The sequence below is a fragment of the Syngnathus scovelli genome, chromosome 14 (genome assembly GCF_024217435.2).
Source record: "Syngnathus scovelli strain Florida chromosome 14, RoL_Ssco_1.2, whole genome shotgun sequence".
Classification (NCBI taxonomy): Eukaryota; Metazoa; Chordata; class Actinopteri; order Syngnathiformes; family Syngnathidae; genus Syngnathus; species Syngnathus scovelli.
This window is the reverse complement of record NC_090860.1, coordinates 10,089,720-10,113,198: the sequence shown is the minus strand read 5'-3', so window position 1 is coordinate 10,113,198 and position 23,479 is coordinate 10,089,720. Positions and strand designations below refer to the sequence as shown.

General features: G+C 40.9%; 1 long non-coding RNA gene across 2 annotated transcripts in view; it reads right to left on the bottom strand.

Moving 5' to 3' along the window:
• Positions 1 to 23,479, bottom strand: part of LOC125981307 (uncharacterized) — a 199,236-nt gene that overhangs the window by 23,955 nt on the left and 151,802 nt on the right. The window lies entirely within an intron of this gene.

Here is a 23,479-nt window from a genome sequence, read left to right as displayed (position 1 = left end):
ACGGCTACCCAATGAGTTAGTTTTGAGGAAACCAGCAGTTATTTTATTATGTTAGTTTTTGGCATAAAAAAAAATATATTTTGCGTAATTTTGGATTGAGAAATGGTATAAACAATTTTGAAAATATAAAAAAAATATGATATGCATGTGAATGGAACTGATAAGATTAAATAGGTACCCCTAATGTTGGAGAGAGCAACGTGCATTGTGGGCACTGTTGGAATGCATGAGCGTATTTTCATCACTTTCACTGAGCATATTAGAGTGCAGCAGGGAGAACTTTATATTGTCAAGTCCTTCCTATAAGTGCTTCACTCTTTGCTTGATGTGATAGCAATACACCATCTACATAATGTACGATAAATGAGTGCGGAGAAAAGACATTGCGGGGCCTGGCTGGAATTAACTTGCGCCAAGCGACTTGGCTCAGCTGTCACGGTTAGTGATGTGGGATGAAAATCCATGCACACATATAAAACCCACATTCGGTTTACCTTCAGCATTGGTGAAAAATACCATAATCAGACTGGAAGCTTGGGAGAAGCCAAGCCTACCAGATGATTTATTTGATGTCGATTCATTTTATTTCCCTCCGCTTCTTGGACGGGATGCCCTTAATTATGGTTAGTCTATTGAAGAGCAAATGAGCTTGACAGTGTTCCATCTTGTTGTCACAGGAGAGGGGGGGGGGGGGAGTTTGTGTGTGTATGTATCTGTGTGTGTCGGCAGATTCTCAGGTGGAGTGTGTTGTGCACTTTCTCCTTGCCACTAATCTGCCCGTCACTAATGAAGTGTGGCGCTTAAGAGTGGGAGAGAGCCGGCATCAGCCATTAGTCTTATCCATTATCATTAATACTCATGGATTACTTATTATTCCCTGACTAATAAACAGTCTTCAAAGCAGCCTGAATAAAGTAAGCTTTGTTGATTAGTATTAAACCGATTCATATGCCAGCTCGCCAAAATGCCAGCCTACATTAATATTATAATCATGCTTTGTTTTGTTTCTCTTGCGAAAAATATTTAAAAAAAATATCAACAAAGGCATATTTGACTTTGACAGTAGCATCTTCTTCCAAGGTATTCGTTTCATAAACAATGCATATTAGGTTTGTGTTTGGACATCACGGGTCAGAACCAAATAATCCAATTAGTCAACGGAGCGAGGTCGTATTGATTTTTCGGAAAACATTCGCTAATCAATTTGCAAGGGGTAATGAAATTCCTTTACTTTGTGCCCCCCCCCCCGTCCAAAAAAAATGCAAACGATTGTGCCAGTGAAGAGCATAATTTCATGTTAGGCATGCCTCTCAGGCCACGCGCTAATGGGCAACACAAATCTTAAACATAAATGTGATTACTTAGTTGGAGCATTCTATTCTAAAGTGTTTAGAGCAGAGGTATGGAATCACCATGAATACATTAACCACCTAACTACTGAGCCACCTTTATTTTAAAATGGTTAAAAAAAAAGTATTAAATATGCTCAAGTGCTAAAAAAACAAAAAAACAAATTAATTCAGAAATCCATTTGCTTTTGATCCCAACCAATGGTTAGCTGTCCACAACAGTACAAACAAATTGTCACACTTGTCGACAACATGACACCACTGAAATATTAATTTCAGACCGGACTTGAACGTCTGCCACTGCAACTCTTAGTTGGATTAAATATTGGCCACAATTACATTGTAGTGGTGTGGTATAAATAGCCTGGGGATGTTTGCATGAATTATAACATTATACCACACCACCATTATACATCTCCCTGCTCTCACAACACTAATCCCAACATTGTGAATTCAATATTGCCTCATTTTACAGCAACCAGGGGTTGTTTTCCTTTCAATAATCTTACAGGCCAGAATCACTTGATTAGAGTTTTAAAAAAATAGTCAAACTATCAATCATATGTAAATAAAATTAATTAATGATTAAAAAGCATCAAAATTCCCAATGCATCATAAAAAAACTAAAACATCCATTAAATAAATAAAAAAAAATCTATAAATTATGTACTTCACTCATTCCTGAAGTCATTAAGGAGCACCTTGGGTTTAATGCTCAGCCGCACATTCTTGATCCTGCCGTTATGATAGTTATTATAATGTGCAGTAAAACATGTCCACTTTATCGTCATTGTGGAGAATGGAATGAAGGGTGTCACTTTGAAATATGCCACTCTTCAATAAACTGTATATCATACACAACCGAGCGGCCGTGGGTACACCCAACACACTGATGTCTTCGCCATTAAAGAGCTTACTTCATTTGACTTCCCAGTGACAGTTTAAGAGCCAAAGTCACCTCTATTGCTCGCAATTTCCCTTGTGAAAGTGACTAGTGTAATCATTAATAACTAAATAATGTCTCCTGGATTGAAATGATTGTGTAATAAAAGTAGGGCGGATACAAAGTGGCTGAAATACCAGAAATGAAGCAGAGGCTTAATTAACAATCCATGTTTAGACGCATTAAACACTTGAGTCAAATACCAGCAAGAACGCCGTTAATTGGTGTGAAACAATGCTGATGGATTCGACGTTGGACAAAACATCTTTGCTTTACTTCGCAGTGTCCAATCTCGGTCCAATCAACGACTTTGATTAGGAGCGACAAAAGTGGCGCCTGAAGCCTCATGAACTATAAGTCTGTCAATCACAAGATCTCTTAATTACACAATAGCTGTCTTGTCGGAAAGAACTTTCTACTGGGTCAATGGACCCTTATTTGGCATATACTTTGGCATATAGATAACAAAAATCTTTTCCGCTGACATTTCGAGTCCTAATTGTTATTAAATAGGACCAAAACAGTGCTTCTGCAAAAACGTTTTGTGAGGTGAGGTGAGAAATTTCTCCAAGTTTGTCCCAGTAATGCTGCAAAATTGGCAAACAGGAAGTAACATGGATGCTAAATTTCACGCTGGTTGGACTATTGATGTTGGCACATTAGCAAATTTTTGTCACAGAAAATAGATATATTTTCTAATTAAATAAGTTCATGAATAATAAATAAATAAATAAATAAATAAATAAATAAATAAATAAATAAATAAATAAATAAATGTTTAGGTGACCTAAAATATTTCTTTATTGTGCGGTGCAGGTGCTGTAACACAAAACTAACCAACCTTCTTGTCATATACTTTTCTCGTTTGGCTCGGTGTGATAATGGACAACAATGAAATAACGTCAAAATGTCATTTATATTTGATCATGTCATGTGGAATATCCATTATCCATACAACCTTCTGCTCCTATGTCACCTTACGCAACATCTGAGGAATATGTGAAGTGTTGGTGGGATGAATGCTCAGTGCATGACCTGGAATGAATGTGCTTGCAATCAGCTAATCAATTAGTAATGCTGCCGGGTGATAGCAACTCAACTAATCCCCGTGGGGGGCTTTGGGGGAAACCTGAATTATATTCCCCACTCTGCAGCGACTGTTTCTGCAGGAGCCAGACCAGACTAATCAAACAGCATTACAGTAGACGATCAATAGGCAGACAAAGTGATACATGGGCCTGTATATTCATATCATATAACATAAAGCATTCACATACACATTCAACGATGGCGTGTCTGCTGAGATTCATTAGTGTTACACACAAATATTAATATCCGTGCGTCTGGTAAAAATGTGCTGCCTTCACACTTTGGTTATGCTGAGTCAGAATACATTCCTGTTGCATGTGAATAATTACGGAAGCAGTATGAAATAAATACTCATGTGGAATAAGTTGGGCTCAGATTAAAAAAGTGTGTTTGCTGCTGATTCATCGCTTAATCGACAGTATCCATATCCTGTATGTAGACGGATGGAAAAACATGGGAGTGTGGGATATTTCTTTTAAATCAAACCGTTTTTTTGAAGATAATATTGTATGGTGACATTGTATCTGCAAAGGACTTATGTGTGAGGGGGGGGGGGGGTAAAGCTCACTATAAAGTGGCAGAGTTGCATACACTTCTTTCACAAATAATCTAATCTTTTTAATTTGAGCGATAAGGTTGAATTGAATGTAATTACGTGCAGCTGGCTCTGCAAAGGATTCATAAAAAAAAATGAGGCTAAGCCCATCTGCTGACTGGGAAAACGAGGTGGAGGGTGGTGCGGGGGGTGCAAGTGACATTGGAGAGAATGAAAGGAATAGAGTCTAAAATCATTAAATCGGCCACTATCTCCTCTCCTCTGTCACTCAGAGAGGAGGAAAAAAAGAGGCACTAATGAAATATTAATGCCTTATTTGGAGATTTACATTAATCTTTCCTCCCTGTTTCTGGCCGTCGACGCTACTTTCTGTCGCCTCGGTGAATGTGAAATTTGAAAGCCGGGCTCGGGAAGCTTGAATGTAGTATCTTTTGATGAGATGCATCTGAGAGTTTCATTTTCCTGTTTTGCAATCTACGGTTTCACATATTACAGAGTCTGAGTGAAATTGCTTACCCCCCTCCCTCACCCCCTTCCCGTACTTCTTAACAGCGTACATCTGCTGCGTTGATGTTCTCTTTGACAAAGGAATAAAATATGATTATTCCGAGCTTTTACGACATTGACCCATTGGATGAGGCCACTCGTTTCACAAAGATGTATTTTGGAATTGTATTTTGGAAACTTATTTTACCCCAAGGACGAAAATGTTACTCAAATAACGTTTTGGTTAGTTGGTGTTAAGGATCAATCCAAAATCCGGCAGCTTCCTCAGGGGTGGGTTCTCCCAGGAGCTGCTTAAGTGTGTGTCAGGTAAACCAGCTGCAGCTTGCCCAGTGTCCAATCTCCACTGAGAATTGGCGAGAAGAAAAAGCTGACACCACTGATGCTAACAACTCTCGGGCACACGGCGGTTTGTGTTACCTCGCTTATGAATAACAACCCCCTACAAATCTGCAAATATACACTTGTGAGTTGAAAATTGGTTCGGAAATTGAAAACCATAAGACCCCTTGATACCGATCAAAAAAAGGTTTTACCGTGACATCTTTGGTATGAATTTACGGATTGTGTGAGAAATGATGGCAATGCTGCAATTTAACCACTGTTCCGTGGAACAAGATAAATGCACATGCTGTAAGTATGGCCAGTATGGAACATTGATTCTGGAAGTGAGCATTTTTCTGCTAACAGCTATCCCATTAGCGATTCATCATTTCCGCCACGAGGCCTTCTTGTCAGAACTCAGCATTCCGCTTCCTGTCCTTCAATAGCCAGTCATTTCCTCTCAGTGTATCTACTGCACCTATAAATATTGTGCTGTAAAAATATCCCCCATCAATTTTACACAGCAGAAACTGGTGTGGCAGTTGTTGTATATACCACACACAGAAATACAAACACAATCCAAAATCACCAACTGCTACTGTCTGATGCCACCTGGAAGGTTTCATGCAGTTGTGTGTGTACGAGTGGTGCAATGGAGGTGACGTTAGTAAGGGGAGGGTCCATATGGTGTGATGTCGTGTTGAGAGGGAAGAAGGTGACACCACGCAGCGTCAGTCACAATGACAGACACACTCCATCTACCGTCAGGCCCGATGACAACAACCAGATGAGCTAATGGGCCGAAAGGGCGCAGAAGACTCTTCCAGCCTTGACATCTACACAGATATACTTATCAGGATTACATACTAAACTCATTCGGCACATATTACGTCAGGGGTGTCAAACTCATTTTTTTTCGCGGGCCGCATTGTAGTCATAGCTTCTTTCGGAGGGCCATTACGACTGTAAACCCAAATAAATTTATGAGCACCTCATATTGTATACTGTAAAAGCCACAAAACAAACTGACTGATAACTCGTTTTCAAATCAGTCGAGTAAAAACTGGTCACATATTTAAAAAAAAAAGATATTATTAAAAGTGAAGACAATTTGCAATTCTAGTAATGACACACGAATTTGATGCACAATTTGTCTTCGTCACATAAAATGATGTGGCGGGCTGTATCTGGCCCCCGGGCCTTGAGTTTGACACGTGTATTACGTCATAAGACCCCACACCAAAAAAAAAAATATATATTTTTGTGGTTGCCAATTTGCATCTTTTCAAAAGATGCAAAGATTCTTTTTTATGGACCAGCTCAATGATGACTGTCGGCCCACCGAGTAAACACCCGGAAAGGCAGACTTTGTTCTAATATTGTAGACCTTGAAAACGTTTACCTGTTACCGCCCCCCCACCCTCTCTCTCATTACCCAGTCTGAGCAACCGACTTCCATAATCCTGGAAGGTTTTAGCGCCACTGTGTTGTGATTGGTTAGACATTACATCAGTGTGATGTAATACTCCAAGGACTGGCTAGTGGGTTGTGCGTGGAGGGGTGGGTGGGCTGGCTTAGTACTGAGTGAGGAGAAAAGGTGGAGTAAACCAGGGTGTTATTGAGCAAGAGTCTTTTTCTCTCTAGCACTTTTTTCTCACTTGCAGCCAGTCAGTGTGCATGTGAAGCCACCACAGAAAGCCTCTATAATCCCAAAGCACACAGCAGTGCTTTGGAGAAGGAGAGAAATAATCAAGACTGTTTCCATAGTCCCCCCCCTCCCATCTAAAGGCTGGAGATAAGCTTTGCTATGCATGTTGTGTACTGTTAGCAGTGTGTGTTGGGGATACATACACAAAGCAGAAATGGGATTTTGGAGGGGACTGAAATTCAATCATTAATTGCAAATAGACATAGGAAAGGGAGGTGATTGTTTGGCAGGGACAGAAAATGCCAAGGCATTTGGTGTTTGTGCATAATGACTTGTAGCCAATTTCCCACTCCAGTGCAAGGTGCTTTTTCATGGATTCAAACGGTCTTATAGCATATCTGGTCTTTGAGATGAGGTTAGCACAAAGGCGAGCCGGTGGCACCGGCAATGTGTTTTCGCCTGATTGCTTTCATCCTGAGGCAGGTGCTGCTTTTCATATGGTAAAAACAACGTAAGGTCCTCAACATTAATCTACGGTTCAAGCATTAAACAGTTCAACTAAACGGTAAAGAGAAGGTTTGCCTAAAATATTGATTGTAATAAATGTGATGTATTTGTCCATGGCGGAATGGTGGACTACTGGTTTGCACGTCGCCTCACAGTTCAGAGGTGCTGGTTTCCATTCCGCAATATTACTGGTATGTACTCTATGAACTTCGGAAGTGTGATTCCAGCATTTATAGCGCAATACCAGGGGATCCAAAATTAGAGGTCAAGCTATCACACCATCACAAAGCATCCAACATCAGACACTGAGACTACAATTTGGCCTCAAGACTAAATGGTTGCCTTCCATCAGGCCCATCTGTGAGTGTCTTTGGCAGCAAAGCAACCTCTTATTTTCCAAATTCACAGTTAATGTATTCATAAAGATTGAGAGTGACCAAACATAAATATGGTCAAAACATGTTCATCATTAAGGATATAGTAAATAAAAAGAAGGGGTTCATGAGCCAGCATACATTTTAATAGTCTCTTCCTATGTAATGGGATTGGGGTGGGAAAAGAGGCCAGAGGAAAGTGGCTAAATTGTTGAGCCGGCTATAAAATGACACAATGAATTACGGAAAGAGAGCTTAATGAGATGGGCTAACCAAGAGATGAAATGAGAATGGCTAGAAAGCCTATTGAGGATGGTGTCAAAAACCTCGATAAGGTCATACGTTGCCCTAAAATAAAATCTAATGTTGAGTAATAAAAAATATGAGCATGGGCCTTGTATGTACAGTATGTACTATATTCTGGCTACTTTTGTGGCTTTCCCTGCTACAGATGGTTTGCCCTAATTGAATTAACTAAACTAGCTCTGAACAACAGCAACAAAAGTCACTGAAGTATAACATTGATGCAGCAAAAAAAAAAAAAAAAAAAAAAACATATGTTACTTGCCTCCAGGTGTGGAACTTCTAATAAATAAATTATAATAAAATAAAATATAATATAATAAATACATAGAGAGTAGATTGTAAGCCAAATTTTCTGAGAAAAAAAAATCAAATTGATATACGTATTTGTACTCAGAGTTTACACAAACACCGCTGAATACATAATTTCCTTAGTGGAGCTGAACAGATTAAGGCTTTATTTCACTGTCTCTTTTTCCATAAAGTTCACTCTCATTTCCATTTTTGTACAACCACTAAGCGTGAATCAATGGAAAATTCTGCCCTAGGCAAGCTGTCTGCAATCCTCTTTTATATTGCATCCCTTGCTGTACTTGTAAAGCATCTCCCACAGCACTAGAAGACACCGCCTGCACTGTTATAAAGCTGTCTGGAGTACACTGCACTCCTATCGCTGTTCCAGAGGTCAGTGAGTGCTTGAGCCCGCCTGACGTCATCCTGCCGCAACCCCCCGCAGAACAACTGACAGACCAAGAACAGCGGGCGCCTTTACAGCCGCTTACTTATCCCGTATGCAAGCCACAGCAAGCTGCATCGGCAGATACGCCCTGAAGGCGGACCCATCTCAAGCGTGCCGTGTTTTATTTTCTAAGTATATTACAAATATGAATGTTTATGATCCAGAAAATGCAGAATAATTCATTTGGGATCACTTTGTAGCATTCCCTGAAAAGGTATGCATTTTAATGTTCATCCCCGTTGTTGATGAACACATTGTGCTGAAAACCTAATAAGGCATCGAGGATGCACGCTTAGGACAATACTTTACGCTATTACTTATCTAATAAACTGTAGGATGCAACTGCCATTTAGGACTGGCGCTGATACGGGTATTCACCTCCCATCGGCAGGATCCTGAAAGCTAATCTGCTGTGTGGCTGTATGCAAATATAAGAGTGTTACTGTCAGGATGCAGTCTAATTCCACATTACTCCTCGGGTAGCCGGCCAATCAGGTTGACTTTGAAATGGATTGTGGGTGATTAGCGGGGAATGCTGCAAGGATGCAGAGGTCCCTCTAGTGAACCCCTGCAGCTGGTGCGAGGATCTGCAGAGCAACGATCCAGGTAATTAATTCTTTGACAAGCATCAGTGATTTGGAAAATCAGTAAGAATGGCATACGCTGATCAAAAGGGAAACACGTGGTGAGATGTTTAAACAGTGGAGGTGTCAGTCACGTGGGGGGGGTCAAATACTTGGGGCCTTGAGCACAAACACTAAACACAACGCAAGGAGCTAATTGTCTAACAACAGGAGGCTGGGAGGGAGCAAGTCTGTTTTGAATGAATATCACATAGGCGTAACCTTGACAAAGTCAAATTTGCAGTTTCCAATTGTTACTATAGTGGACGATTAATCAGAGCTAGTTTCTCTACCTTTTCATATTTCCAATTAATTTTTAGTCTTTGGTAGTGACAGGAAAATGAAGGTTCAAATATTTATGAAGATTTGGACACATTGAAATCAAGGCATCTCGAGCTGAGCCAAACCGAGCAGCAAAAACACAACAGTGACTTGAATAACGATCACCTCATCTAATTTATTTTCTACAGTTTCGCTCAACATTTAAGAAACAAGCCTTGCAGTGTGTAAAAATGACCAAATATGTAATGAACTCTAGGTTGAATCCATAAATATCCCTGCATATGTATGAACATATACATAATATAAACATACAATTTCTACCACTACCACTCCGTGTTCCATGGCTACAGTAAACAAATCAGGTATATAGTCTAAAAAATGGAGCTAAACCTCACATTTATATTCCATTGGCAATTCCTCACACACAATACAAACACAATGAGCACACGACCCAGGAACATAACTCAATACACCCGCAAACACATGTGGTAAGGATCAATTCATTTTCCATATTTATTATACATATCCCACTAAGCCTACACCGTTGAATGAAATGCAAACAATCGCATAGTATTCACGGGCATGATACATGTGATGTGAGTCCACATACCCACGGTACTGCTCATAAACACACACGAGCTTGGCTTGACATTACTAGCCTTGATTAAATCACGTGTATATCCTAAATTTGATTGCATGGACGGAGAGAGAAAAAACACACAAGCGGAAAAACCATAATGAAACATCATTGGCGCAGCTATTACACACAAGCGAGAATACACATTCCCTATGCAGGTATTTGTTTTCACCCATCAGTATTCATTTTGTGAGTAAATGTATCATAGGAGTGGAGCTATTGATCCAGTGCTAAAGCTCATTGTTATGTTCCTATTCAGCAGAGAGAGGCAGGTGAGGGAAGAAAAGACGGTTGACCAAATGTCATGGCGACAACATGTTGCATTGCCAAAAGGTAGCTTTATCGATCAAGACAGCTATAGAAAGAGAGGAGAGTTCAGCAGGACCCCCTGACAAGTTGACATTTAAAATGAAAGCAATTAATAAAGACATTTTAGCCGCTGTAGAAGTGTAGAAAAAATGAGTTGACCACCGTAAAGAACATTTAAAAAAATACTCTCCGCTTTATTCTGCGGGAAATACACAAAGCAAATATGGGAATTTATTAAGAGAAGTGAACAATTGATTTGTCATTTTATAAGTCGTGCTGTCATCTCTTCATTGAGAATGGATAATTGCAGTTTGGAAAAGTTCCAATTAATTGGATACCAGCCATGCAAAGCAAGTCTACCAAACCACCTTGATGACTCAGACATGTTCCTTGTGGGACTTTCCATTCAGTAAGTCTCACAACATCGTAGGATGACAATAAAACTCCCAAGCGTGGTGATGGATGAATGAATTAGTTTTTGTAGACATCAAAGTCAGCCACTTCAGCTGCTCGAAGCCATCAAGCAAGAGCGAGATGCAGGTCAGAAGGTGTGCAGGTTTTCTGGCTGGGCTTCATATGTCTCTGCCTTGTCTGACTCTCTCAGGTAATTAGCGCCAACTTGCAAATTTTTCCCTCTGCATGGCTTAAAGCGTCTTGTGTTGAAGCAGTCCACATCAAAATGGCACGTCATAGCACATTATCTTCAACTGCATTCCCTCCAGCAAAAAGCCCGGCACCCTAGTCAGATCTGTTCTCCATCTGCTTGCCTGCATGTTTATCTGTTGATAGCACCGGAACATATCCACGCTCATTGTTTTTCCACCAAAGGGATCAGCAGAGTGGATTAAGTAGATCTTTTGATCGCTGGATTTACATTGCATTGTAACGTAGTCGATCAACAGAAGGTGGAAGTTGGAAACCAACACATTCCCATCTTACAGATCAAGGTCCCAATATGCGGGGAGGAATCAGGAAATTCATATTTACCTGAATTGTTTTTATTGGCTTGCATATATATTCCTGATGAACAGATGCTGGGGCGACGTTTGACAGATTTTAGTCTATGGGATTTTTTATCCATTCATCCAAATAAACATTTGTGAGGTCAGATGTAACAGCTGTTTGACAAAAAAGAAATCTGGCCATCCCAAGTCTGTCTGATGGGGTTGAGTTTTTCCACACAAACCTCATCCAATCATAATTTGAAGGCTTGAACAAAAAAAGGCATTCTGCAAATTGCTAATGATTACACAAGGTCCCCAGAAAAACGAAAAAATAAAAGAATTAGAGATGTGACTCATTACTTTTGTCCGTACGCAATCAAAACACATTCAGAGAATGACTAAGAAACAGCATCTTTCCAAAACGCTCTTACTTAAGTTACATCATAATTGCATGAAAACACTTTCCCATTTCTCCTGTGCAATACAACAATGCCTGCAAATTAGGCCAAACACAAAATGTAGGTGACCTACACTGAAGCTTTGAATGTGTTCTACTTTTTTTTTTCTTCTCTTAAACATGCCGCCTTGTGTAAAAACTGTGTAACAGGCTCCCCTTGTTGCAAAACAACTCTTTGGACATGTTGTTAGACTTAAAACATGATCCGAGGGGAAGTTGTGTCAGGAAGAAGTCTTGAGGGTGGTTACTATCAGCGGTGCGGCAGAAACTTTGAGTGAAAGCCTTGCACAGCAATAAAGTGATACACGCATGAATAATGCAGGGGCATTTAGTTGAGCGCTTAGGCAGTGAGGGAATCAAGATGTCCCCGGTGCCCTAAAGGATTCCAGTCTACTGAGCCAGCGTCTCTGGTCCAGAATAGACCAACGCAGACCCAAAGGAAATCCCACAATCCTAGCAAGTCACACACAATTGCAAGAATGCACAAAATAACAACACATAAATTCACACTCATTTATAAAAGGATCAACCACGAACTCTCGACTTCCTCTTAAGTGTATTTTGAATTAATGTCTTTTTTTTTCCCCCTTGATTGAGTACATTGCATGTCTACAAGAAAAACATCACTCGCTTTCGTCATCATCAGATAAAGAAGCCGTGCGTAATTGCACAAACATCCGCTTATAGTTTTACTTTTAGGTCATTCCAGAGGGAATTGGGATTTTAAATTAATCCGGAAGTCTCTCAAGTGGAAGTGAGTGGGCAGAACTGTGGAGGAGATTTCATTTAGTCATCTCAGCTGACCAAAAAATCAGCTAATGGTTAATTAATTACTACACAGATCCCAAGTCAAGTAGTGTGCTTCTCCTTGATATGTTGTACATGCAGCCTTTAGCTTGCGTTTAGGAAAAATAGCAATTTTTTTTTATATGTATATTTTTTTAGTTTAAAAGCATCCAACTAATCCCTGAGTAACGGGGGTGACCCAAGTGGTAAAATAAAAGCTCTGTAAAGTAATGACTACTTTTTGGTCTGCTTTGATCCAAACGGCATTTAAGTTATGCATCGTTACTGTTTACCAGCTTTATTTCTATATTTTTAATGAAAATGAGAACAGCAAAGCGTCGCCTCCCCAACATATGCAACTCCTCATTTGCCGCCACGAGGGGCCTGTGAACCCAGGGGCAGGGGGCGGGGCTGCTCTTCACATCGGCATGGTAATTCGCCAATCAGCCAAGTGACATGTGCAGCGAGAGAAAAGGAGAGCGGCGCACCTCTGACAGGGACATCAGTTTTATGAAATATTTCCTCCTCTGCACCTGAAAGCGCGGCATAATCACGGGCGGAGGCGATGCACCATGAAATGGAATGGGCGCCAAGATCTGGGGGAGTGGGCACGGTGCCGTGTCCACAGAAATTAGGGTCATTCTTTACCCAGAGATGCCACGTGTCAGGAGGAAATGCCCTGCAGGTCCGGTCAGACAGTCACACGGGCGGCCTCATCACACCATTGCCCGTCAAAGATTTGACTTGGATGAGGCGTAAATAGATTGTTTGTATTCAACAAAAGGCACCAAGAAGAAGTTTTTGTCAGTAAACTAAAATAAGTAAGACATAAGAGAGCAAGGTTTTTCCAAATGAACCTCTAAGTGGAATATAATCATTTTTGGGACACATGGCTAATTTGAGGAGATGGATGGATGGATGGATGGATGGATGGATGGATGGATGGATGGATGGATGGATGGATGGATGGATGGATGGATGGATGGATGGATGGATGGATGGATGGATGGATGGATGGATGGATGGATGGATGGATGGATGGATGGATGGATGGATGGATGGATGGATGGATGGATGATGGATGGATGGGATTGTACGGCTTTAAAAATGGACAGATGGCTGGATTATACGGATTTTATTCTATTTATGAACTGCCCAACTGTAACTTCTTTACTTCTTTACGCCTTCTTGACTCCCTTCAAATGTGCAATATAAATACAAGTTATTACTATTTTTTATGATTAGTAGCAGCAAGCATCGAAAGGAAAGCCTTTTCGGTAAATCAAACATTACATATAGAATTCTCACCACCACCGTGAAGTGTGTTTTTATTGGCATCATCTTGCACACCCCCTCCCATAGGCTGTGTGGATAGTGAGACACATTTGAGCTTGTAGGGGAGCAAATGTGTGCCCAGTGAGATAAGGATAGAGCGCATTAATGGACTTTGCCTCTACAGAAAGTTCAATCTAGCCTAATAAATAAATAAAATAGCATGATCTGAATCCTCAAACTAGCAGCTTTCGCTATCTGCCAGATGTATCGCTGTTTCTCCAAGCAATCAAGAAGTAATTCCCTTTATCGGTCAACATGAATATTAAAGTTTTGTGCTTGAGGGATCGCTTGTATAAAGCTCCACCGTCGCCAGCACCTGTCAGGGACCGTGGAGGATGGTTGATGAGGCGCATGAGTGGCTTGCCGTTGCAATAGCACGGTTGGAGTGATACGGATGATGATAATGGCGGCTGGAGTTAAAGAGCAGGATTAGTGGACGCGATTAGAATCTTTGTCTTCAGGTGCTAGTTATCTCACATGTGTACATGTAAAAGCGAGGATGATGCTGGCGGAACCACATAATGTTGTTGACACCCACTGCAAATGAGGGCTAAACAAAACAAACGTGCAGATAGAGCTATCCTAAATGACTTTTACGCTTATAAAATTTGTATTTATCCCGGCTTACGTCTTGCAGGAAATGAAGACAGAGTTTGAATCACAGGGCACCATGGAAATGAGCAGCTATGTGGATCGGTGCTGCTGATTTATTACAACTGTTCATTTTAGTATTCAAACATTTTGATAAGCAAATGAAAAATGACTTTTATAAAAGGGAGGTTTGAGCCATTGTGGGTGTGAACACAGCAGACCTGAAAGCGGTTGTTCTCATTCCATTTCAATGTTTTTTCTACTTAATTGACATCCCGCAAATTGAATATTAATCAGAATACTGTGTTTAGACTTTTGAGCGTAGAATATATTATAAAGAAATATTCCTAATTTCAATGTAGTGTAACACTTCTGATTAACAGGTGAGCACAATGAAAATTCAATGCCCTCCCAAATATGGAGAGAGGAAAACAAATGTATTTAAAATCCCTGTTGTATTATACATCGGGATTAGGATAAATACGCATTTTTAATGGGGATATTAATATTAAGAGTATTAGCCATGATTGTAGCCTCAGCTAATGGTAAACAAAAGACAGAGGTGATCAAGTCAAATGTCCTTGAGCATAAACTACAGTGTTGACTTTGTCCTGTTGCCATGTTGGATGGCGTCCACACATCATATCCAAAAGCAGATGCTACAAGAGAGATAAGTGGATTGTACAGTAGAGGCCTGTCAGGGATCCTTTACAGTCATCCGGAATCTGCGGATTGTGGGCCGCAAATAGGCTTTTCCAGCAAAGTGATTTAGATTAGAATTGGGGTTTTATTTAGTCTGTTTTATTATGGATTGTTTCACACTGACACAAACTTGGCTGAGCCTACGGGCATGTTTCTCGGATACAAAGCAAAACTGCTGGCAGCATGGAAGGTCTTCGGTGGCTTTCCGGGGCCAGAAATTGTAACATTAGCAACCTAGTTGGATGCTCTGCTCGTGAAGAGTAGCTACAGTAAATCAGGACTGGAACGGTTCCTAGAACATCATTAAGAAGACACGGATAAGGCTGCCTTCCTGAGAATAGAAAACAGAACAATCTTCACAAGTGAAAACTAGGTTTTATATATTGGTTTTGATTGGCCCTGGCCTTTATTCTCCTAACGCCGCACGGGACTTTATAATGAGTTTTATAAAAGGAAATAAAATTGTTAATTTACACCTTTTTCTGATTGGATGGTTTGGCTGCTGTTTGCTGCACTTTATCAGAGTTTATTGCCTGCTGATTATTTTGTGGAATGACTCCCACGCAATAACACCAGTGAAGCATTAAGTCAAGATAAAAGCAATCTAAATATGAGCATGCATGATAGCTATGCTAAATGCACTCAACTAATGGTTTCATTAAGGGTTAATGTATATTCAAAACGCCTATTTACTCGAATTGTTCTTGCATATACACGACATGACTCCAAAGAAAAATGCTCAGCGGCTTTATTTGGATTCATTTTTGCCCTTTTAGAAAACTAAAGTGGGGGATATATATTGACATTTACGTAGCTAGTAAACTATTGAGCGGAGGATTAATATTCTAACCTGATTAGAAATTAGAAAACTTGGTTTGATAGTCTACATTTTTTTTATGTTGCTTAGCAAGATTAGTCATACATTACCAAACCATGAAATACTAATCCATGAACCTTCTTCCTATTTGTTTTTGGGCCAACTTTTTTTTATATTACCGATGTGCTTACAATGATTTTGAATTAACCGAGGAAAAACGTTATCTTCCGTACGTAGCGCTTCTTCTACTAAATTGTTTTCTTAAATGTCTCAATAGCTGTCAGTCTGTCTCAAAGCAGTCATGCATGATGTCTTTCTCAACCTCCAAATCTCGTCACTTCCATCCCAGCTGCACTGTTGGGACAGAGTGAGTAGTGTTTGTATTTGAGCAGGGAGTGTGTGTTTGCGCCCGTGTGTGAACAGAGTGGGCAGTGTGCTGGCTCTGCTGATTAACCCCTGGGCCAGGGCCGTTCTCCTCAGTCAGACAGATCGCCTTTCGCCGGTCCCGGCCTCTGTAATGGGAGCTGCTCCAACAAGCCACTTCAAAGAGACACGGCCAGCAGGGATGTCAGGTTCACAGCCAGAGGGAGCAAGTGGAAAAGATCGAGGAGAAGAGTGTGAAGGAGAAATTGTTGCTGGACATCTGTGTGTGTGTGTGTGTCTTTTGGAGCTTGACCATGAGGAATGTGTGTTTTTGTAAGAAGGACAGCTGTATATAGACCTTCCTTGTTGTGGCAGCTTTCTCCGAGTCAAGGTGTTTTAGTTGATTCATCAGTCCACTTTGGAGACCAATAAAAGTTGAGCTGCTCTTAATTTGCCCAATTCGGAATCGCCCCAACATTCCACCCTCGGACACGTGTGCTTGGCGATTAATGTCGCAATGGGATACACCCACACGAGCGTGTTCTCATGAAATTCCAAGAGGTGACACAGGAAAAGCCCCTCGGGGACGGTCTGGTTTGCCGCGGTGGAGGAGACAGCCCGAGCCGAGGCGCTCTGTCGATCAGCCGACACTGTGCTGCCTTTTGTGACTGCGAGACAATGAGAGAGCCAGGCAACCTGAACCTAGCACAGGAAGCTCTTAAAGTGACACAAAACAAACTGCTGAGCTCTGGCATTTCCCCTTGCTGAAAGACTATCTCTACTGTCATTAAAGGTGAACTCAATCATCTAATCGCCCCCTTCCAAAGTCACTGAGCAGCCACTGCTAGAATCCACACTTCACGTTTTGCCCTCACTGTCCCAACCAAAGTCTCTCCAAGATGGAGGTCTCCAATGAAATGCCAGTGGTTCTCAGGAGGGGTTAGAGGTCACAAGGGGAACAAAATAGCTGATTGCTAGCAAATGCAAATCAGTCCATGTGATAAAAGGCAAACATTAAAAAAAAATCATTACAGTGTAAAATAATCTTAGCAACATTTTACTGCAAAAAAATGACGGAAAACAACCTCAGCGTCACCACTGTGACAGAAAATAATAGAGGAAAATAATCTTAACAACATTTTACTGCTATAAACTGAATTTTAACTGCTCAACAGGTAATCAATCAATAATGTATTGTGAAAAATCAATAAACGACGGAAAACAACCTCAGCATCACCACAGTGACCGTGACGGAAAGAGAATGAGAATGGACATGCCCCTTTGCACATCCAAACACATTCCATTCTCTGCTCCAACATTACATATTATCATTTTGTTACTGCTCCAACATTACATATTATCATTTTGTTACCATTCACATTTGGCTAAGGCCATTTGTAGCTCATCCATAATGTGCTGCCAGCTATACAAATAACACTGTTTGGAATTCAATTATCTTTACCTCTTTAGATTTTTTTTTTTAACTCAGGCAAGTATAAAAGCCCTCTATTTTCTGTGCACCACCATTGAGCAAAGATGGAAAAATGGTACTCACAGCTCCTATTATTGCTTGAAAATCTGCCTGGCTGCTATACATGCTGGCTCATTACCTTACTGAAAAAGCCACCTTAACCTCCATTACGAGCTGGCCCTGTAATTAATGACTTTTTAAGCTATTGAACCAAAAGCAATTAGGTTATAAAGGAGGGCTTGTTCGGTAACAAGAATACCTTCCCTTTATTAGTCGCATCCTTGAAGAGGAGACGCTAAGCAAATGTGACAGTGCCTGGAATGAAGATGCTAATGCTTCCAGTTATTTGAACTTGTCAATCAAGCTGAGGTGGGGGCAACACAAAAACAAACGTGGAGTTCAATGCTATTTGAAGGTTGAAAGATTTTTATATTCCAGTGTTTACCGTGCAGATGAGCGCGCCACCGTTCACGGCAAAGCAGATACAGCTTATTCCATCAGCAGAGTATGCGCGCCGCAGATAAGGCTACATACAATAACACATTTGCTTTGTATTTGTTTTAGACTTTATCGCGTGTCGCGTTGGAGGTAGACACGGTCGAGACATGTGGTCTCCATTCTAATGCCTTCAGGGGTCAGCTCGGCGGTCAAGCGGCACATTACTCTATGTCCACGGCGGACAGGTTAGAGCGCACAAGACTAATGTTGCAGCACATCTAAAAGGTCATGCGTGGATATTAATGTGTAACTTTAACTCAACTAACTTGAGGCAAAGCCAGCCTCTTTTTGCACTTTGCAAAAAAAAAAAAAAAGGCGGCTAAACACACCTGCCGTATGTCATCCAAAGTTATCTGTCTGTCATCCCCAACAAACCCTGACTACCGTATTTTCCGCACTATAAGGCCCACTGGATTATAAGGCACACCTTCGATGAATGGCCCATTTTAAAACTTTGAATAGAATAGAATAGATCTTTATTGGCATTGTCACACATGTCCATATATAAGATATATACATTTGGCCCGCGGCCCGGACTTTGGACACGTCTGCTGTGGTGGCTCAATATTGGTCCATATATGAGGCACACCTGATTATAAGGCGCACTGTTGGAGGTTTTTAGGTGCGCCTTATAGTGCGGAAAATATGGTACTTCCTGAAATGACATAATAACGGATTGATATTTTTGTTGCAGTTTAGCCCAAGACGGTAATCAAAAGAGCATAATTAGTCCTTTAGAGAACATCTTTCCGTCACATTGATCGGGGCCAAATGTTCCTCGGCTGCTCATTATTCACAAACATGCTGCCTAACAAAGACTGCATCTATTTGACAGCAAATCTTTGAACAGGCCAAAAAGTTCCTGGAATTGATTTTCACCTGTTGAAAGCATCACAATGCGATATGAGTAGCATCGTGTATTTTAGTTCATCTGGAGCAACAGTCTTTATCTGCCAGTCCTTATCTGCCATGAAAAGTCTGAGTCTCTAAGTCCACTAAACCTTGTTCATCTTGCAGCTGCTGTGGAAACACCCGCTCCAACTAGTAACAACTAACACCCCGTTTATTCCATCATCACACCCTACGAAGCACGCAGAGCTGCTTTCTGAATAATTGCCTCATTAGTGTGTGGCGACACAGGTATGGCATGAATGCAAAAGTGTGTATGCAAATCCAATTGCTTGTCTGAAACACTTTATTCATGTGGTCAGAAAATACTGGATTATGCTGGGGACCTCAGCCCTGAAATGGAAATTTGGGGATAACAAATGCATTTTCAACACGTGAGCTGAGGCAGAGCAGCTTTTGGCTAAGAACAGAGGCGGCAGAGGATCATTTGGCAAATTTTTCTATCAATGTGTACCGTAATCTGTCGCCCCTGGTGTGACGACGTACGATTTTAGGAAAGTGGCAGCTATTTTGGATAATAATACATTTTTAGGCTAACTTGAGCTGCGTGAAATGCGAATGGAAACAGCTAAGGTTTGGCTTTAGAATATGAGAGGGGAGGGGGGGGTACCTCTCTCTCTCTCTCAATATGTAGGTCTATTTGTTAATCAACTTACCTATTGAAATTTGAATTACAGCCAGTGTTTGGTATTCCAAGCAATTAATCGTCTTTTCGACTGAGATTTCAAAGTCATTCACTCAAGCCAATTATCCTGTTTTCTCAGTCACTCTGCCTTGATATTGAAATTTCCTATAAGTACAAAAATTAAATGAAAAGTCCAGAAAACTAATATGGATGGAAGCCCACAAAGCAGAGAATTAGCAACTATACTATGTGCTACCTTCCTCTAAAAAAACAACTTTAGAGGTTTATATGAATCATAAATTGTGTGTCTGCTTGATTAATATTTAATAGTTTACAAGCGATAATCGGTGACCCAATAAAAACACGCGCGGGAACAATTTCGAGAAAGCCTGCACTGGATAAACCTCGATCAAAAGTGCCCTGAAATAACTGCTGTTATGATTTCCTGCTATATAAAAACGTATTCGGTCTCCTTCGGTTCAGGCTCTCTTCTATCAAAGGTTTCATAAACACCAGGGAAGTATCCCCCTCTTTACAAACATACGATCCCATTTAGTTGTTGAATACGATAATACACAGGTGTCAAAGTCAAGGCCCGGGGGCCCAGATATGGCCCACCACATCATTTTAGGTGGCCCACGAAGACAAATTGTATATCGAATTCATGTGAATTCCAAAATTTCAAATTGTTTTCACTTTTAAAAAATAGAGATATTGTTAGCAATTTTTATTACCATTCATTTTTATTTGGGTTGACAATTTTAATAGCCCTTTGAAGTAAACTATGACTATGATGCGGCCCGCGACAAAAATACGTTTGACACCCGATAGTACATTTGCTGCTTCTACAAAAACCAGATTCCTTTTTAACCTGATTCATCGACAATATATTCGCCAGATTTCTTTTCAAAATTGACTTAACCGCAACCTTTTTATTTATCGTAATCACATTAGTCTACTTTTGATACGCTGTGTAATTATAGTTGCAATTTATCTTTAAAGGCAAATAAACACATATATAATTAAATTGCACGTTATCTCCAGCCAGAATGTTTTGACTAGACATTGGCCTCGGTTCAACTAGCATTGATTTAATCGTGACCAGCTTTGTTTCTCAGTCGACGGGGTTACAAGGTCACTAACTGCCTCCTTGTGTGTGTGTGTGTGTGTGTGTGTGTGTGTGCCACTCAGCCGAACTGAGACAACAGTTGTTCTATATCTACATGGTAAATGGAAAAAAAAAATAGGAAGAACAAATCTTGCATCAGCAGTGAAATCCCATCAGATGTTTAGTTATCCAAATTATGCATATATATAGTTACACAAAGTAGACCATTTTCATGATCCTGACTCCTCTAATTTAAATACCCTTTGAAGAGGTTTTACACTATTGAAAATCTACCATTGTAAACGATACCCCCCGCTTGTACTTCTGCATGGAAAGCAGATGCTGTAATTGAGTGGAGAGCTGATTTCTCGCATGGTCAAATTAGTCAAGGGATGACCGTGTGGTGAACTGCAGGAGCTTTAATATTCTGTGTTTACGTCACCGCTGGAGCCTTTGTTTTGTTCATTCACTATGCTAATATAGGCATCGTATTGCACAGCGAGTGCTGACACGCCATATAAGAGCCTACGCTGGAGATGTGCTTCTCCCAATAAACACACTTCAGGTGTCAAAATAACAGGAAAGTATGCTCCGGTAATGCCCGTGTGAAATGGCCTCGTTCAAAGCTTTTGGAGATACTCCAACTGGCTAAGATGACTATTTTTATGAGGGTTATTATATGATAAATTGCATTTGCAGCAGAGCAGAAACTGGGTCACGTTGCCGTGGTTTAAAAAGTGTCCTCCCTGATTAAATATTTTACTCTGTCAAAAATGCATTGAGATTACACAGACTGGTTGATATCTCTAAAGTTGCCCCCTGCTGGCCAACACAAAGAATACAGACAGCCTCAGTGTGTTTCTCTATCCCAAAAGGTCTCTTTTTGGGACAAAGCTCAAGGTTGTCCATGTGCTCGTTGAATCTATTGGTTTCAACCTTCCATGTCTCCCTCCTGTGAAGTTCATCCTGTTTTCACTGGCATGATGAGTGGGATTTGAATATAGAACACATCAGGAAAAGAAATCTCATGCTAGATTTATCCAGGCTGTTTCCAGATAATATTGTTGTGCCTGTACAAACATTCAAAACAACCTATATTTCAAAAGACGGAAACAAATAAATGGTGATTTCTTGCTACTGCTTCTTAGTGTGAAGTTTATTTACACCATTAAGTGTTGTGACTTTTTCGCCTTTTTGGAAATAATCCGATACTTCTTAATGCTTTGGGGGAAAGAGAGAGTGAAACTTAATTGAAATGGACTTTTCCACCTCTAAATTTTAATGAACTGCTGGCTTGAATGGCTCTTATTAAGCAAAATTGTCCATTAGCATTTTAAATGGCCGGCTATCTTCATTATAATCAGCTTGAGATGCATTTCTGTGCTGGGGAATCTATTGATTGCTTGGCAATGTCAAAGTCTGCATGGAGACACAGAGACAGAGTGCATGTGTGAGAACTCTGGCTGGAGCTGATACAGAATTGCGAGCAAGCTGTTGGGAGAAAAAAAAAAGCGGGAAATATCCTTTGTGTTCACTCTCAAATAATTACAGTAATGTGAAAATAATTACTGCGGAGGCAGTGCAGTTTTATCACGGGACAAAAAGTAATTCGATTTTTGCTTCCTGTGAAAATAATCACTCACCACGATTACGTGGAGTGACGGTGACACAGTTCTAATTGCGATCCTAAATCTGAGACCGTGGTCATGAAGAATAGCACAGCTGTGTGTTTGAGGATTCAGCACAAAATCACCTGTATGCTTATTAACTTCATTCCCGGGTGCAATTATTCAGCAGTGATGGAGGAGCCGCGATGAAAACATAAATAAATATTTAAAAAATAGAAATATTTTGCCAACAGTTTGACTCTATAATAGATATCAAATGTTTATTTTTTCCAGATATGAAAATAAAACAAAGGCGGTGATTCAAAGTTATTAGAGTCCCAAAGTAGGATCACAATAATTTTATTTTAATTTACGTTTTATTGCCAGTGAGATGGCGAGCTGAGTCAGACTGTCCCAGTTGAAGAGGGGAGGGTTGACCAGTGTATGGGAACACTTCCAGATGGTGTAGGGAAGTGGGGGGGCTACCCTGCTTTCAACAGGATGCCCTCCACCCTCCTCTACCTCATCTTCGACGTTTTCCACCCTACTCTCAATGTCCGAGTCTTTGCCCTCCTCGTGTCCTTCTCTTATCTCTCACTCCCCATCTAATTGTCACCTCTCACCCCATCCGCCTCACATTGGCTCTCCCCCGTCTTTCACCACGTCTTTTTGCTTATCCAAACAGTAGTGTGCTGCCCCACCATTAGGCCTGAGCTGCCCCCACCTTTCCCCCCTCAGCCCTCTCGCTGTCCTACGGGGGGCGACAGAGCCCTGCCCTCCTATTACACCGAGGGGGGGGCAAAGGGTTGGAATACAGCCCTGAGGGCCGGCAGCTGTCAATTAGTGATAACTGCAGTGAAAGAGACAGACACACACACGCACTTATGTGTGTATGCCCTCGCTTTCCTCTCTCCCCACTTGCTCCCCGGCTAATCAGGGGGACATCACCTAGCAACGGTCCAGAGGAAGTCCTCAGTGGGGATGCCTGGTAAGAGGTGCGCAGAGAAATGGCGGAGCGGTGGAGAGTAGGATGGGGAGTGCAATGATGAGAGGTAGTAGGGGGGTAGATGGAAAGAGGA